Below are 19,587 nucleotides of genomic sequence, written 5' to 3'. Positions count from 1 at the left end.
ATAAAAAATCTCGTGATGGATTGGATTTTGATCGCAGTTTAAAAAAATAGATACACATGAAAGTAGCTCAACAAATATTTGTGGAAAGAAGACTATGGAAGACTGAGACGGGAGAAGAGAGGGAAGGGGCGGAATCCAGGTTCGAACCTATCCTGCACCTCATTTCAGTTTCCCTGCCTTCCCAGTCCTCAGTCCCTTCCTGTGCCTTGGTTTCCATAGGCCCCTTTCAAGAAATCCACCTTTAAACCCTGCTGAAATTCCCTTTTTTATGTAAGGTCCTTGTAAACAACAGTGAATTATAACTTCTCTGGATCTCTCTGGAAACTCTGTCTATATTTAGTATTTGACTATATCACCGTGTATTAATTACCATTTATATGCATTCGTTTCCCCTTTCCTCAGCTTAACTTCAAGCTTAGAGAACAAAGAAACCATTCTTAATACTTCTGAAGGAGCCACAGAACCTAGCACTCAAATGAACTATAAATGCCTGCTCAGTACTTGATTTATTAGTGACTGCTCTGTCCCGTTGCCACTGCAGCTTCTGGAGTAGGCTTTCTTCATGTATACAAAGACTCCAATATGAGAGTACAGATTTAGCACGCATGATTTACAAATACAATCCTTTACAAATTCCCATTGAACTATGATACTGAAGAAAACAACCTGGCTCCCAAAAGTCTAGACCAGGCCAAAAAGGGTTATCATCTGGGCTGTTTGACTTTTTATGTTTCCTTTCCTTTTGAAAAATTTTCCAAAATTTTTTCTATGGCTATCAGGCATTTATATGTGACTAGATTTTTTTTTTACACAATTTTTTCTCTGCCTTGGGCACACTTTTTCCTTACCCCCATCTCTCACGGCCCTCCCACCCTGTGAAGTGGCGTACTTCCATGTGGTGCCACCTTCCCTAAGGACTCCTGGGTCCAACAAAATGATACATTGTTGATTAAGCGAGTGGGACACCATTTATGGCCGTGTCAAATGATGAAATAATGAAGTAAGTATCACGATGATAGTAAGTATAAGTGGTCTTTTCTGAGATACATAATGAGCTGGTAAAAGTATCTCTGAGCAAACCATGATGCAGAAGTGGTGAAGAAACTCTGTTTAATCCAAAGACAAACCACTTACCTGAGAAGACTTTCTGAAAGCAAAGCCAAATCAAGTCACATTTCAAACAATTCTTATGTCTGCCATTGGCATTTTATCATACATTATGGTGACAAAACACATTATATTTCTAAAAGTTTTCTGCACCTTGTTCATCAATGAATAATTGGCTTTTGCATCTTCTTTATATATCTGTAATGAGTAAGAGCTTTTGTGTTTTCTAAACAAGAAGTTTGAACAACTTTTGCCACTAGGTCTCATCTTCCTTACTAAAACTGCCACATACAGGATAATTAGAAAATTAACAAATATTTACTCAATCCCTACAATGTAAAAGGAACACAGCAACTCCAGGTATAATGGGGGAGGTTGAATGATGATTGATATAGGAAAATAAAAACTAGGTAAATTCTCTTGGAAATTTATATTTACAGCTCATGCACAATTACTGAAGTACCATAAGATATTTTAAGGTAACTTAAGTAGTTATTAACATATAATACATAGTTTTTATGTTGCGCATACTTGTATGAAACAGAAGAAAAGGTGATTGATTACATGCTACCTATGTAATAGACTAGCCTGAATATATAATTTCTCTTTGGTCATTAATTCTACCCAGCCTTATATGGCTGTTGGTATATGCTTCCCACTTTCGGCTACTAGTAAAATATTTACATCTTTACTTCCAAGTGGTAAACTGGTAGGAAACCCCAAGGTTAAACTAAGCACAAAGGTCCCTCCCTCCCTGTGCATGATTCCCAAAGGTCTGAGTGAGACCTCTGAGTCCCTAAGAGATAATGAAGACTCCAGGTGAAATTTAAAAGTGTTTGCATCTATAAAGTTGCCTGTCAAATTAAACATCCTGCTCACTGACCCATTTTGCCGCATATCCAAACTTATTTAAATATTTTTAAAAATAAAATAAAAGAACTCGGAAAAGAAACCACAGTTAGAAGAGGAAATCTTTGTAATTTTACTTTCCTGAATGGTTTCAGAAATGAAGCCCTCGGTTCCCCCATAGAGACATCTAAGTTTTCTATCTCTGTTGTTCAATTTATTCTCCTTTATAGGGCTGGCGTTTCTTATAGCTGGCTTAAGACCACTTAAATGGCAATGTAGTTGTTTTTTAAAAAGTGGGCTAGTTTACTCTTGTTCCTTAGTCTTGAACCTAGAGAGCTAGCTTCTCTGGCAAGGCACTGATACATGGCGATAGACTTAAGGACAAGACCGGAAAAGTAGTTTCCACTCTATAGGTCAAACATCTTTAAGCAAAAGATATCAAGTTCATACTTATTGATCACTCTGAAGATTAATACTCATAAATGAAGCTCATATCATGGAATGGTATATACCTGCATATTATAATAAGCAAGTAATTACATTTGGGTGAATGTGTGTTTTTCTACTTATTTTTATCCCAAAAAAGACTTTTCTATATTTTCAAGAACTATTACATTTCACAAAAGAATAGTCTGGTATAAAAATTGTGGCTGGTTCAGTAACTACGTTTCTCTAGTCATAAGATGAGAATGATAGTTTTTAAGTTCTAAATATCTATTTGTATTTTAAAATTAGTCAGTGTACTTGCTCTATTTTTGAGCTATAAACTTTATTAGAGAGAGAGGAGGGAAGATATATAAACATAGACAGAGATGCATGTATAATGGATTAAGTGGTTTTTATTCAGCACTTCACTAATTAGATTTAAAATAGTGGAAAGTAAGATAAACACAGCAAAGACTCTAGAGTAACATAAGCTGGTGGTCATAAGACATTGAATAATATGGAATGAAGCCAAATTCACTTTGGTTTGTTGTGACAAGTGGTTTTTCAACTAACATTTTTAATATTGCTAAATAACTGAAATGAATTAGTTCACAAAAGGAAATGATTTTACCTTCTTTAACAGGAATGGCCTATCAAGTATGCCCCAAAGAAAAGACTTTGTATGGTTCACTGGCAAAACTATCCAACGTCAGCATGCGTATCTATGTATCTAGCATACGAGTAATTATATGTTACATTCCTTTCTCCGTTAAGCAATTGGTGATTTTCTATTTTTAGATGAGTAACTGATGAAACTTCAGGTAGAGAAGCTGAGAAACAAGAAAGCATATCCACTTTTAATAATACAAAGTTCTCACTTTGCAATAAGTAGGCTATAAAGGAAATAAAGGATTTCTAAATAAATGGACTTCTTACATAGAATAAAATGCATTTAAGTCTTTATATCCTCTAAACTGCCCTAACGAGATACAGGCCCCAAAACAGCCATGGTGCTCCTCAATGATGTAAACTGTCTACAGAAAGATCCCCTGTGCCCCGCTGTGGAATGGCGATCTTTCCAGTGAATTCAGGAAAGGAATTACATTAGCTGGCCAGTGAACTAAATCCACAGGATTAACTTCGTAAGCATGTGTGTGTATGGAAAACATATCCAAGCAGTTGGCTTTTGTAGCCACTTGATACTACAAACATTTAGTTAAGAAAAAAAGAATCAGCTGTAATATTTTTTCCTCACATGGAAAAAACAGATCCATTATTTGTTATTTAAGATATTTCTGCTGCGCTGTGTTTTACTATTTGTCCTCTGTGGCACAGCTTCAATGAGCCAATTTCCTCAGTAGGTCAAGACTCTGTCAAAATAAAGAGCAATTCTGAAAACATACATTCCTGAGGGATTCCACTGGGATGGATGAGAAGACTGAGAAGGGATCGTGAGTTTGCCATTTGCCTCCCACCCCACCTTCTGCCTCCTCCCACATCTCCCATTCCAAATTATGGCATGATCATATTTTGTTATCGTAATGTCTGTAATGGGAGAAGATTAATTTTTATAAAAAGGAGAAAATAAGTATTTATGATGATTCAGATTTCAGGAAGCTGCACAAGAGACAGCAAATTTTCCTGGGACTAACTGGTCTTTCTAGTTTGAAATGTGACTCTAGCAGCTTTGTATCTCTCCTTAAAGTGGTGAACAAATAATTTGGCATTCTACAAATCTTTCCAGAATCTCAAGGTCACTTTGTCACACACCAATCCAATAATTACAATTGTGGATATGTTTTCATCCATAAGTATATGACTATTGCATTATGCTAAATGTAGAAACAAAGTAGAGTAAAAAAACAATCACTTTTCTTATACTTTTATATTTTAAATACTCCAATTACACCTAATGATTGTTATTACTGCTTCAAATATCTTTTGGGTGATTTGTTTATGCATTTTTGCTCAACTTTGCCCATCACCAGGGGAGGGAATACAGTGGTTAATAATTGTTACAACATACATACACTTACATATACAAGGTCTATCCGGGAAAAAGTCCAACCATTGTTACTACGACGAGAACAGTTTGTGCGACATCAATGCAATCTGGCAGCCAAGGAGAGTGGACTGGAATGCACATGCGTCAACAATGACGGCTTCACTGTACCAGTCAGTGGGGGTGGTGGACACTGTTGAGTGAGCATGTGTACTGTGTGGCCGTCACATTCAAAACAACCAAGTGAGTAGAGCAATGAATCTACATCAAATTTTGCATTAAGCTTGAACATTCTCCTGCGAAAAGTACTTTGATGATTCAGAAGGCCACAGCCATGGGCAACTGGTGATTGGCAGCTTCATCACAATATACCTGCCCATGCATCACATCTCAGGCAGAATTTGTTAGTGAAACATCAAATCACCCAGGTGAATTTGCCCCCCTACAGCCCAGATTTGGTGCTCTGCAACTTCTGGCTTTTCCCAGAACTAAAATCACCTTTGAAAGGGAAGAGATTTCAGACCATCAGTGAGATTCAGGAAAATATGACAGGGCAGCTGATGGTGATTGGGAGAACTGTGTGAGGTCCCAAGGTGCCTGCTTTGGAGCAGACTGAGGCATCATTGTTCTATGTACAGTGTGTCCTGTATCTTGTATCTTCAATAAGTGTCTCTATTTTTCATATCACATGGACAAACACTTTCTGGACAGACCTTATATACATATATACTTAGCTATATATTTAGTTTACAGATATATAATAAAATTGTTCATTGGTGTTGCTCATCTTTATTATTGACACAATAAGCATTTCCTACATGTCCACCTCCAGGCCCTACCAGGAGGAACAAGGGTGAAGACCCCAGTTGCTATGAGCTGCTAGGGGAGTTAAGACATACCCAGTAATAACTGTAACATAAAAAGTGTGAACAAATGCTTGAGAGATGTGTGACGCAACACGAAGCAAGTTAGAAGGAAAATGGAGCTCTCCCTGAGGTGGTACTGGAGGTCTACTACACAGTTGGTCAAAGACTTGTTTGTTTTGATTCTGGAAAGCTTAAAACACTGAAGCTGACTGGTAAGACATAAGGGTACCTTCTCTCCCCGCTCCTGATTATATAATAGTATTAGAACTTTCTTCCTTTTTAAAAAATGAAAGTCTGCTTCACTGCGCAATGTCCTGCTTAGTTTGTTAACAGTGTCTTTCTTAAATAAAGATAAAATATCACTCAGCAGAGTATAGAGAAATTACTTACATTATGGTTGCATTCCCACAAAAGAAACACTCCATATGGAAGATGGGTAGAGGATCAGACACAAAGAATGTTTTTGGTATTACTTTTACAGCCACTTTTTAATTTAACAAAATCTTTTTTCTTTTTATCTGTTTCTTTTTAGTTCTTTCCTTTCTTAAAAGTGGCCAAAATGAAATGAGAGTTCAAGTTGCAGGTTGACCATACCAACAATAAAACAAAAATCCAAAAAGAAGACAAAATACAATTCATTTTAATTAAAATGAAATATTAATGACCCAAACTTAACTCTGTGCATTGAAAATGGTTCTGATTCAAAGATTTATACTTTGCCAAAGATCTCATTCTACTTGTAACTTCTGCCTAACAGATGAGTAGGGGCTGGCTGGGAAAAAGAGTAGCAAAAAATTCAAAAAGTCTTACAAAAATTCCATGTTTAAATGGGTGGATGCTTACATATAGCACATTGAGGAATGAATATAAAAGGAAGCCATGCTAAGTGTCTTCAATAAACTCAACACCAAACTATACGAACACAAAATAGAACTGGTTACAAATGGAGACTTTTAACTATCACTTGTGTAAACATTTAACTTTTTCCTTATAACGCTGCTAATTATCAGTAGGCATGATTCCAACATGTTTATGTGCTACAATCCGTACAGATTTCAAGGACAGCAAAGCACAGTTTGTGTACAAAACAGAGAAACAGTGGTGCGGGTGTGCATGTGTGTGTTTTGTATTCGGGCAGAAGAGCAAGGGCACAATTGAGGCCATGGAAGGTGCGTATGTACCGTGCACCTCATATGTGCTAGACGCTGATTCATGTCAGCACACAAGAAGAGCCAGTGCTCTTCTTTATGTGAAATTATTCATCAAAAGCACATACAAAACTATTAACAACACCTGGCACTTTGCTCATTTAGGAGCAACAAAAGTCCTCCTTTCAGTCAGGGTTTATTTTCTTTTAAAACCTGAATACATGTTCCAGAAAAGAAAATGGAAAGGACAGATGGAATCCGAAGCCCACTGGTGTGAGTGCCCTCTCTCGCTCTGGTCCTACACTAACTCAGCTAGGCTGGCTTAGCGGCTCCCACAAAACTAATTAACAGGAGAACAGGACAAAAGGAATGACATGATAAAACTCTGCTAATGAATTGAAATTTGTAATTAATAAACAAATTTTCAACTCTCTCATCCTCAGGGAATGTGACTACCAAATCGTGGACTTCCAAAGTGTTTTCCCGCCAATCCAAAAAGCTGGCCATTCTTTAAAATGTGAGCTAGCCTTCCTAAGAAGTCATTCTTTTGATATGCATGGTTATTAAATAAGTGAATTTGAATTGCATCTTTTCATTTAATCAACATTCAGCTAGTAAGACCGGTAAAATAAAAGAAACAATCAATAATCAATGAGATTGCAGTGATACCAAAAAAACAAAAAAAACAGCTCAGGAAAACACTAGTAACCCAAGTCTGAAATGTACCCAGTTCTCACTCACTAAGTTCAGCTTTCAACCACACTCTGCAAAACCACTTTGACCCCGCTGTCCAAAGGCCCTCCGTGCCTCTATTTTATTTCACAGTTTATTCATAATCAATATAAACACACCACCAACCTTAATTCCAGCCAGCAGTCACAGGATACCTTGGATCAGATCAATAAAGTCTGAAAGATAAACAGAAAAACACCCTATAAAATAAATCAGTTGAATGATTTAGTTTTTTATTTTACCCCAGAGGAAGATAAAGTTACTCGGTTCTCTGTACCATAAAATGTACTGACTAACAACATTCATCTACAACAAGGGGCTGTTATGTAGTTACAGAACTTTACAATTAAAATTATTTTCTAGATTTCACTTAAAGACATATATTAGAAGACCAAGTTTGGCCCTATTTTTATCTTCAGCAGTTTTTATTTATTTAAAGTAGAATAATCCTCATGCTTACACTCTAAAACGTCAACTAAACTTTTTTAAAAAATAAATTCTGTACTTAATGTACTAATATTTCTCTTGAAAGATGTTTAATTAAAAATAACAAAGCTGATGCATTTGGATCCTTAATCTGAGTTAATATCCATAAACAGTCTGTATATTTTGAGTTCAGAATCTGTTCAAAGGCAAGGAAAAAATCACCAAAGACAATTTCAAAGGCAACCTAGCCAACGTCCCACTGCTTCTTTATACCTAAGCTTTACCACTCAGTTAGCCAGGAGGCACAGCGTCAAATGGAAGCAACAAAGGCGGTAAACCCAGGACAAAAGCCCACCCCAAACCGCTGTGCTGAAAGTCAGCCCGTCTTTTGGACAGTTAGGAAAGAAAATGACTTTAACATGGAGTGAGATTCTGACCTGTTACAGGGTGCATCTCCGGCTAAATCTCCAATTTAAAAACTCATTTAGCTTCTAGGAATGTGTTTGTGAATTAACCAGTTGGAAGTTAGAATATGTTCCACATGACATTACCCAAAATGGTTCATTATTAGACTCCTGGATTAAGTCCAAAAGCTAAATTAACCTATAAAGGTAATCATTTAACAAAAGTCTAAAGTAATATTCATATATTCCAATGAGATGATAGGTTATTAGCATGACTGTACTAACCATTTTACTATGTATCCATATATCAACTCATCATGCGGTATACCTTCAATATATATAATTTTCATTAAAATATAAATGGAGTACTAGTAAACAACAAACGATTAGAAATGAAATTCTTGATTTTTAATCTTAAGGCAGATGCTTAAGAAAAGTGAACTTAATCATAAAAGAATGAAATGATAGGTGGGTAAAATTATGGAGATTAAAACAAAGTATTTGGGGACATTTTTAGGGACTTACAAGATTAATGGCATTAATATGTCTACTTCCACCTCAAGCATCTGACTTTATTTTACTTTAATACAATTTTTGGGGGGAGGGGGGTGCTATAAAGCCAACAGTTCCCAAACTGTGTACCACAGTACGCCAGGATGCCACAGTAAATTCACAGAATGCTGAAATATTTTCAATGTACGAAAAACACAGCAACATCCACCAGGCACCATACAAATACTACCTTGAAGCAGTTCACAGTTTCAATATTACACCAGACACATCCCTTTCAATGAAGCCACATTTTGCAAAATGGGCTTTTTAGTGGGATGTATGATATGACAGCAAACTCTGCATGAAAACCAATATGAAATAAGAAATGAGGACGACAATGTCCAGTCTGACTCAGGTTTGGGGGCTGGGCAGTACCCAATAGGCCATATAAGCCATTACTAAGGAACGATGGGATTCTAAGTATAAAATGAAAGAATTTTTCTTTAGATTTGCAGGTATTATTTTTTCAAAAGGTTACTTGTTGTTAAGACAGAAATACTTTTTACGCCAACTAAATGAAACTGGGAAGTCCTTCTGGCAGAGGGGTGCGGGAAAAACATTACAGAGTTACGAGAGTGCCATCAGCTGAAAAAGTTGGGGACAGTCTCTACTAAGCATAGCTGTTTGTTTCATTTTATTTTATTTCATTTTTACTTAACAAATTTAAAGAAAAGAAAAAGCAGGAGAAATTATTTTTAAAGAACTAGTAAAAGAGAAGGTAAAGGAGAGAGAAAAATATTTTCTTGAATAAGAGAAAAAACATTAGGAGAGTGGGAAAGACAGTGGTTCATCACACCAATTGCGTGTGTGTGCTGACGTATGCATGTACATGTGTGTGTGCAAATGTGCTCTGTGTGTGCCACGGGGTGCTAGAAGAGCACACATGAACTGTAGGGGACAAAAGATGAGAAGTGGCAGGCACACTGCGTATAGGTGCTGTTGTGGGGGTTGAAAAATGATTTCCCATCTAGCCTTCTAAATTCTTCTGGCTGGACTGATAAATAAATTGCCTGAGACAGGTTAACAGGAGAAAACGACCAGATGTGTTATGTATGTACATACAGGGATTCCTAAGAATGGGGGGCCCAGGGGCACACTGGGCACTTGAGGCCTCTATGCCATTTTGGGCTAAGGAGGATAGGAGTATGGGGTTTCAAAAGAGAGAGGAGCCAGTTCACAGGCAGATGAGAAAAGCAAACCCGTGCAAAACAAATTCTGGCTGGAGCACCCAGAACAATGGAGGGAGTCTAATGGACAGACAGACAGACTGCTTGCTTTCTCCCTGTCTGCCACACTTAGTTTCTACTATAAGGTAATAGCTTCTTTCCTTTAGGCAGGTAAAAGGGAGGGTCAAAGGTTCTTTCTCAGTCTTTTGTTTCTTACAAATAACCAGCTTAAAATAGTCAATGCCCCATGAAGCATGTTTTGGGATGGCAAACTCTGCTACCCCTCAGTACCTGTTCACCACACTGATTATCAGCGATCGTCCCCAGAAAGGGCGGCGCCCTCACGGCCTGGAGCTCTGGGAAGACCACACAGACCACCTGCCTGTTTGTTTGGGGGCAGTTTTACACTTCAGTTGACTGTGTGACTGCAGCCACTTCTTGTTCAGAGCTCTGGGGCCCCTAGATCAATATCCTGATATCTGTAACACTCTTTTAAAGAGATTGGATTTTATCTTTTCTACATGCACTGTCAATATAGACTTTCACAGTACAAACAGAATGATTCCCAGGGGAGTTTCTCAAAAGGCAGGCTTTACGTTCCATACGTGACCGGGGAAACATTCCCACCTGTCCCCACCACTACCCCCAACCTAGCCCACCTCCAAAACTTCTAGGTTTTTTTCCAATTCAACATAAGTCAAATACAAACTTTATTGGAAATATCGATGCTGTTTTAGATATGCAAGCCTTGCGTTTGGAGTCGTAGGCTCAGCAAGGGATGAGCATCCCAGAGCTCACAGAAGAGCCTCCGTATTTGTCACATAAGTGAAGGTGCTTAGAGTTGCACTTTTCTGGAGCTTGGTCAAATTTAAAGAAATAGTAAAAAATTCCCCTTTGGGCAGAATTAAGAAAAAAAAGACCCATCCTTGCCCCACCTGACTTGCATCAAAAATAGTTCGTGGAAACAAAGTTCTGAGGGAGAAGTATTCGTTTTTGACCTGGTGGACTCAAGTTCTCTTGGGGTTTTTGTTTGTGTGCTTTTCACATGGTAAAGGGGAGCACTTCCGTTTGCAGCACCAAGAGCAGCTGCTTTGTAAACAACTCTCTGGACTTTCTTTCCACCCCCATCCAACCAAGTTATTGAGCAAATAGGCACAGAATAGAGAAGATTTATGGAGCCCTGAGGCTCAGTCCTCACTGTGAACAGCTGCCATTTCAAACACACAGGTCAAGACTTTTTGTGTAGTATCTTGCTAAACAATGCCCTAAGCATAACTCAAATGAAATTCTTATCAATAGGATTCAGCATCTGCTCCTGGGCAGCTTAACTTATCAGCATTTTAAAAGCACCACTTTGCCATCCGCTGTCTCTTTGTGCGGGCTTGCGTGCCCACGCCCTCCCCCCCCCACACACATTCACACAAGGAACTGTCAGCAAACAATCTGGAGAGTTAATTGCTAAAGCTTTTTTCTTTCTCTTTTTCCAGTGAGACATGATCTCATACCTACGTATTATAAATCATATTGTGAAGGTCAGATGAAATTATAAACCCTATAACAAGCTTAAGTACGCCTGGTTACACCTCACAAGAAATAAAAACTGAAAATATCAGACAGATTTTAGCTATTAGATTATCAAGGTCAATTGTCAATTGAAAAGCCACCTTTCACACTTCCCGTGCTTCTCTCTTCTTAAAGTGACACTTGAGTCTCAATTTACAGAAACTGTTACCACAGGAGTAATAGAAAAGTTATGGCATCAGGCTCAATTTACAGATACAGATGTAGGGAACACTGTATCTGCAAATCAAATTAAAAATCAATTCTATTTTTTAAAATAAATTTGTGTTTTTGTCTATAATCTTTATATTTTAAAAATACATAGAAGTTGTGTTTTTAATAGCATTGTTTAATATGTCAGGGATCCAAAGTTCTTTGTCATCAAAGAGCTTACTTTGAACCTCATGGGACAGAGGTGGTTATGAACAGACATGACACAAAGCAGTAAATGCCTGCTGTCACAAAGAAATACCTCCCAGAAAGTAAAAACCTCCCAGAGATCAAAGAAGGGAAAAAAATGAAATCCTGTTATATAGATAAGGATTCACAGGAGGTGCATTTGAGCTGGACCTTGAAAGAGGCAAAGGATTTTGATAGGTGGGTGTGGATGGAATGGGAAGGAGACCAACTCAGACAATGAACTCAGTAGAAACAAAGTAATGAAAGAAGCAAAGCACAGGGAATGTTTGGAAAAACTCCTGCAGCCCTACCTGGTTAGAGTAACAGACAAGAGCAATAACTGGGTGAAAGGCTAGGCTGGGTCTGTTGTATAAGGCATAATGAACTTGAATGACAAGCCGAGGAGGTTATGTCATTAAATATGTTTAATTTTGTGCACTACCGTGAACCACTGAAGGTTTTATATTCAACAATTGCATAATTAGGACATTTAATGGGCAACACTGTGTAGATTGGATCAGAGATGAGAAGAGATTAAAGCAGAAGAGAGCTTCTCCTTCAGAAGTCCATGTGACTGGTAGAGTTGGGGTCAATACAAAGAAGGAAGATGCTCTGACTACCCCATGGGCCAGTGTCTTGGTCCATCCCGGCCGCCATAACTAAATACCAGAGACTGGGGGACTTAAACAATCAAAATGTACTTTGTCACAGTTCTGGAGGCTGAAAGTCTGAAAGCAGAGTGCCAGCTTGACCTGGTTCTAGTAAGAGCCCTCTCCTCCTGGCCTCTGGCTTGCAGACATTCTCACTGTGTCCTCACATGGTCACTGTCAAGCTGGGACCCTGAATTTGCGACCTTACTTAATATCAACTACCTCCTCAAGGCTATCGCTAAGCACAATCACACTTGGCTTAGGGCTCCAACACAACTCGGTCCACATCGGTGTGTACAACCTGTGGGGCTTCAGGCTTGGGTGGTAATGAAAGGCATGGGACAGAGAAAAAGCGCCAAGAGAATTCTGAGGGTTTGAAGTCACATCCCAGGAAGAAGGTGTCATTCTTAAAAACAGGAAAGGCTGAAGGAAGACCAGGTTAGGTTGCTGAGCAACAGTAGACAGTGACAGTTTTGTTGTTGTTATAGTAAATTACGGTTTCCTACAGGACACTAAGGGGAAGGCATTCATCAGGCAATGGACCTATTCATGGAGCATATGACTTCATGTGACAGGCAAAGGAGTGAAATCTTACTTAAAGTTAAAACAGAATAAAAAGGAATGAAAACTGTGCTGATATAATTGGGCTAAAATATATCAAGATAGAATCAAAAATGTTGTGCATATGTTCCAAATCATAGAATTAGGTTGCGTGGCCAGCCCACATTATTAAATATTTATTCACATTTTGCCTTCACAGACAGCTATAACATTAATGAAGTACCGGCCGTGTGGAAGCCCATATTGTTCTTAATGGATGCCATATTCTGCCTGCCCCGACTGTGGGCTACTCTGGGTCCGTGACCTGGCACATCCACGCTTGTATCTGCAGCACTTAATGTGGTACGTGGCACCACGTCAGGGATACATAAATGTGGAATGAGTCACCCCTGGAAAAAGAGGCTGAGTCATGGACGCTCCGACTCATTTCACCTCTACACTTTGTATTATTCATATGAAACAACATCATAGGCAGCTAGGCACTAGGTATGCCTCTTAATACAATGTTCTGTACTCTGACATGTTCACTGTAGCTGCACTAACAATGGTAAGCAATTGAGATTAAGGCCAAGAGGACCAGTTCCACGCTGGGAAATTATACCTAATTTACCCATCTATGTCACAACACAGGAAAAAAGAGCAGGTGGTGCCGGAACTAGAAATAATAATAAGTGCAATCAAAGTGAAGAACTTTCAAATGCCTCAGTCATGGAATGTGTCTTATGAAAACTATAGCACAGTAAGTCCTCACCTCACATCCTCAACAGGTTTTTGGAAACTAACTCTAGGCAAAAGACATATCCCATTGGCTAAATGATATAAACAAGGGTTAAGTTCCTAGGCCCTATTTCTTGTCAAAAATATATCACCAAACTTCTAAATAAAAACCCAAACCACTCTAATATTAAACATTGAAATAAATGTGAGCTACACAGACATTTAAGAAAGATGAAAAACACCAAGTGAGAGAGCGATTTCCCATCCCACTTATTCCAGTTCAGAGTCTCGGGTAGCCAGAACATCTCCCGGCAGCTCAGGGTACAAGGCAGGCACCAACCCTAGACAGGACACCCTTCCATCACAGACCCACTCACACCCACACTCACTCAGCAGACAATTTAGACAGTGTTCACCCAACGTGCACATCTTTGGGATGTGGGAAAAGACCACAGTATCCGGTATGAACAACACAAGTTGGAACTGCGCAGGTCCACTTACATGTAGATGTTTTCAGTAAATACACACAGTACTATAAATGTATCCTTTTTACGATTTTCTTAACATTTTTCTCTAGCTTACATTATTGTAAGGATATAATATATAAAACACATCCGAAATATGCGAACTGTTTATGTTATCGGTAAAGCTCCCTCCCAGTTAACAGCAGGCTATGAGTTAAGTTTTGGGGGATTCAAAAGTTACCCCAGAGTTTTGACTGTTGCAGAGGTCACTGCCTCTAACCTCTGTGTTGTCAAGTGTCAACTGTATATTTTTTTATATTTTGTTTTTAAGTTGGGACACTGATGGGTTTTCCTCACTGGTATGTATACTCTGGTATATTCAAATTCAGGCAGAAACAATATGGGTAAGTATGCTTTGGAAAAACTTTAAGAAAACAAATGACAACTTTTTTTTGAAATGTAAAGAGCCCATTCTCCCATAGTTCCTTCTCTAAGATTCTTATAGTGGTACAAAAATGTTGGGAGATGGCAGTATTTATTTTTTAAGAAATTTTTGCTGAAACCACCTGAAAGGTCTATGGCAAAGAGGCCACTCATGGTCTCATCCCAGGTCCTTTTGGTTTTCTTTTCTTCTTTGTAATTTTTATTTCATCCAGGTTAGGCATATAAATAGTTTAAGAAGTTGACTCATGCAAGGCCTGTGGTGAAACACAGCAGAGTAGGGAGGGTGAGTTGCTTGAGACCCGCAATGCGTGGGCATAGCGCTGCGTTCATTCTGGTAATGAGGTAGTGGAGTCGAGTGACGACGGAATCTGCGAGAGCCAATAAGCTTATTTCTTGCAGTGTGAAAACCTATCTACTCACTCAAATCATTAGTCTATAAAATCTGAGGTTTCCTTTGAAAGGGTTTTACAGCAAAGTGAAGACATTATTATTTGTTCAAAACCTTTAACAGAGCACCGTCTCATTAATTCTTGGATTTACAGCTGAGTTTTGAAAGGGGGTGGGATCCATGGGAGGCACCCGTCAAACAGGCACTGTGTTTCTCGGGTCTGACACCAGGATGTTCTTAAGATTAATGCCGCAGCCTACACTTTTCTCCGATCGGGAAAGTACACATCCTCCTAGCCCTACCGAAAGGTTATTTTTTCATCTCGGTGAAACCCGCTATTCAAAGGAAAACACACAGCTATGGGTAAGCCTTAAACAATAAAGTAAATCTGTTCCCCAAAGCTCTAATATCCTGAAATCGCTAGTAAGGCACTCGCAAGCCAAACCGAAGCATTCCACACATTTCTGGACCCACTTCTCTGAGTCAGGGACTTTCTCCAGGGCAAATCCAGTGCATTAACTCCTACATGTTACAACTCATTTCCAACATAATTTAAAAATTGCAAATCCCAGAAAGAGGTATAAAATGATGGACCTCAGAACTACTATTATAAAGAGCATTCTCATCCATTTTAATATTCGTGTTGCACTTCATGTTACATACAAGAGACCAAAAAAAAAGAGGTCAGAATTTACGCATAATAATGAGAAATCGTATGTCTGGAACAAATGTAACTGCAGCAAAAGTTAGGGCTTCCTGTAAGTCAAAAGCATTAATGTAGGAAACAGATCTGCTGTTACCACATGTTAAATACTAAGTACTTTCTCAGACTCCATCATCCCTCAACCACACTAATCCAGGGTTAAAACTTTACTTTCCCCCCAGGTAGCAATGGACCAAAAAGCACTTCAGCGGATTGAAAATAGCTTAAATCAACTGTACATCTTTCCCTATAATATACATAGAGGCAGTTCCAGACTTACACATTTTTTCAGCCATTTATTTAAATCTATAAGGAAAACATTTCAGATGGTGGTTAAATTCCCAATCCTGTTGATTTAATCGTTAATATAACAGAATTACTACTGCATAGCTAAACGGAATGTTGATGGCCTGAGTGTGATCCCAGACACAGCTTCATCACTACTTTCCTCTTCGAACGTTTTCCCAAGCACTTGGGGTGCATTCGGGAGTTAGTAGTCTGCCCTTTCTGTGACTGTGGAATACCTGCTTATGGGAAGCACTTTTCTAGAGACTGTGATACAACGGTGGCAAGTGATCAGCAAGGTTCCTGTCCTTTTGGAACTTGCATTCCTCTCTTGAAACACAAATTCATAAGAGAGTCAGGGCTGCAAGGAGGCAAATACAGCAGGGTGAGGGCAGAGTGAATGAATGATGCTTGGGAGCTTTCTCTATCTCCAATTTCAGCAGCCAGAGAGAAGTAGAAGCTGAAATGACTTTTATCAAAATAAGACAGCTAGCCCCTCCCCTGATGCCTTTTCAAAGGGCAACAAACTGTCCTTAAGTTAAAAAGTGCAAAGGTAACACATTCATGTGAATTCTGAAAGTACAATCTTGGAACTAGTGTTGGTTTTAGTGGTGGTATTGGGGCCAACACTAAAACCAACATCTTACATGTGGAGGTCCTGAAGTTCTTCCATGTACAGTCTTGCTTACTCCTGTGAGCTAAGATACCTCTGTTGACCTAGATTCAGCTGGCTCTCAGGTGTGACACCTGCTTCCCCATGAAAGGTAATCTTTAGTAATGGGCTACCCTCAATTGGTAGCTTGCCAAAGGGTCAAATGTCACGTAAGGAAGAAAGTAATCCAAAAACAAGGGGAAACAAATGACCTAATGTCTGATATCATCATGCAATGAAATGTTTCCAAATAACATACATTTCATTTCCAAACTTTTGACTTAATAATAATTTTTTAAAAAGAAGTTACAGAAGGTGGGTTTTATAATAATAAATTGATTAAATCTCCTGGCTTAGCCCAGGCACCAAATTACTTCCAGTCACCATTGACAGAATTCCTGTTGGTCCCTAACGTCTTCAACCAGGGAGCAGAGAGGGCAACAGGCTTGGACAGCAGTCAGGAAACACTGAAGAGCTGCCCCATGTGACCCGCATGAAGACGAACCCGCAGAGCAGGTCTCCGTGCTGCTCCCTGGAGCACTCAGCGATGGATGGACGCAGAGCCTGGGCAGAGTAACTATATACACTCTTTAGCAGTCGGAGAAAGTCAAAGGCCTCTCCCGGCCGGTAATGAGGAAGCCAATTACCAACTTCTGTTGTGCGTGTGTCACGGTCACCTTCCTGGCACACAATTGCCATTGTGTTTCCTTCTGCCCCTTTCAACGTGCCTTGGGAACTCAGCGAGAAGGTTTCAGTTCTTCCACAAGAACGGTTTTTAACTAGCAGCTGGTAAGGGACATTTAAATAATTGAGGGGGATTCTTTTCTGGTCATCCCAAATCAAGGAGGCCAAGTTGCCACCAAGGCCGAGTGGAACCACAAAAGAAGTATTTCCAGGCTTGTAGTAATTTATTCCCAAGTAAATGTACTGAGAAAGATACAATTCATTGTAAAGATGCATCGAAGAAACTGCCTTGACCCCCTGGGGGTAAGACCTGGCCGACTGACCCCATACCAGTAAACCCTCGCTGCTGGAAGGAGGCAGCCTGGGCTTCTGCACTCAGGCTGCGCTCAGGGGCGTCAGCTCATCGTGTGCACAGCCAGCACAGATGGCACCCACTAGAGTTAAAATCACTTTTTCCCAAATGCAGATGACTTTTTCTTCATGTCATACTTAGGAAGATGAGAGGGTGTGGGGTCCTTCTCTTGGACTAAGAAAAGAGAGTAAGTGTCAGGAGATTAAAGGAATGTCCTCCGGAGTCTGCACAGTTAGACACACAGTGCCGAGGTGCAGCACCAAGTGTCCTGATGGGCTGGAAACCTGGGAAACGCTGAGGGAACTGGCACAAAATGTGGCATAATTAACCTTCCGGAAGGGCTTGGGGGCCTTGACAAAAGTCTCTGCCAGCTGCCACGCACCTTTCCAGGCTCCATGCATTCACTTAACCTTCCCCGTGATAAAAGGATGGTTAAAAGTAAACGGAGTGTGTTCTCTGAAGGCAAAACATGCTGACATGATTTGGAAATTTTTAAAAAGATTACGACAAACTCTGGCATTGCCTTAAGGGACACTGAACAGTGAATTCTGACATTTTGGCCTCAAATTTCAAAATGCATATTTTTCTTATATGTAAACAGGAAGCATAATAGTTACACTGTACCAACAAAATATAGTAAGGGATTTCAAGAAACTATTTTTTTCCACAAAGAATAAATGTGCCATTGAATCTTGGTATAAGCACTGGTAATATAAGCACATCAATAGAGGATGCTGGGTGTTCGCCCCTGCAGAGATCGCCTCCCTTCCCTCCATGACCCACATCCAATGATGTAAAGACCCAGCCATCTTCACCCAATGGGAGGCAACTCTGAAAGTAATTCTCTCGTTGGGGGACGCGGTCACTGGGTTGGCAGGGCAGGTCGGTTTTTCCCCCTGCTCAATCCAGTTTTCTTCTTCTCTCTTGTACAGACATTGAACCCAAAAAATCTCCTGTAATTTTAACTCTGTCTCAAGAGTCATCCTCATAGAAACCCAATTTGTGATGAAGGCCGAAGGGCGTCGTTCCCAATACTCGAATGCTGCATGGGAGACTGCCTCTTTTCTTCTGGGTTAATTATGTTTTACAATCACATAAACCTGAAGCTACTATTCTTTATATTTCGTCATGGAGAAAAAGCCTCAGGATGAAGCCAGTGCTTCAAGGTGAAGCTGAGCACAGGGGATAGAGAGAGAATGAAGCAGGGAGGGAGGCCTGGAGGGAAAAAGGGTTAGAGAGAGAGAGAGAGGCAGACATAGAGAACACAAGTATGTGAGAGCAAGAGTAACAAGACTGATTCATAATTACACTGGGAAACCTGGGTCCCATACCAGTAGCGCTCTGGTTATTTTTATTTTTATTTTAGTTGAAACTCATTCCAGTATTTTTTCTACTTCTAGGTAAAAGATCATGATTATTATGGGTAAATACTGAGAGCAAATCTTATTATTAATGTCAGAGAATTTGTTTTGACTGATATACAACGCAGGCTCATGTTTGGTCCATGCCTGCCCATGGAATGTAACAGAAGTATGTAATAAAGGAAAAAAAAAAGGTTTAGGTCTTTCAACTGCAAGTTACTTTTTTAAGCAAATAATGTGGGATTCCAACAACAAACAAGGCAATGCTAGCTTGTAAGAATATATGAATATTTCACCAATTATCCTTCCATATACTCAGTCAGCAAGTCAACATTATCCAAAATTATATGTATAAGAAGAAAAAGTAGCCCTGCATGGGTGGCTCAGTTGCTTGGAGCATTGTCCTATACACTAAAAAGGTTGCGGACTCGATCCCCAGTCAGGGCACGTTCCTAGGTTGTGGGTCCGATCCCCGCATGAGGGGCGCATGAGGGAGGTGACTTATCTATGTTTCTCTCTCACACTGATGTCTCTCTCTGTCTCTCTCTCTTCCTTTCTCTCCATAATCAATAGACATATCCTCAGGTGAGAATTAATTAAAAAAAAAAGTATACCATAGTCTAATTGTCCCTGTGTAAACTGTAATAGCATTTAGTAATTAACTTCCAAGTGGAATAAAAGTTTCCAGT

The 19,587-nt window shown here is 39.5% G+C and overlaps 1 protein-coding gene across 23 annotated transcripts in view; it reads right to left on the bottom strand.

Moving 5' to 3' along the window:
• The window catches only part of MAP2 (microtubule associated protein 2), a 250,353-nt gene that overhangs the window by 182,179 nt on the left and 48,587 nt on the right, over window positions 1-19,587 (bottom strand). For all 23 annotated transcript variants that reach the window (XM_045198298.3, XM_024563876.4, XM_045198307.3 and 20 more), the window contains exon 2: window positions 7,257-7,306. The gene's annotated coding sequence lies outside the window, so the exon portion shown is untranslated. The remainder of the gene's footprint in view (window positions 1-7,256; window positions 7,307-19,587) is intronic.

The sequence above is a fragment of the Desmodus rotundus genome, chromosome 2, assembly GCF_022682495.2.
Source record: "Desmodus rotundus isolate HL8 chromosome 2, HLdesRot8A.1, whole genome shotgun sequence".
Lineage (NCBI taxonomy): Eukaryota > Metazoa > Chordata > Mammalia > Chiroptera > Phyllostomidae > Desmodus > Desmodus rotundus.
Note: the sequence above shows the minus strand (reverse complement) of the source record. Positions and strands in the feature narration are given on the sequence as shown.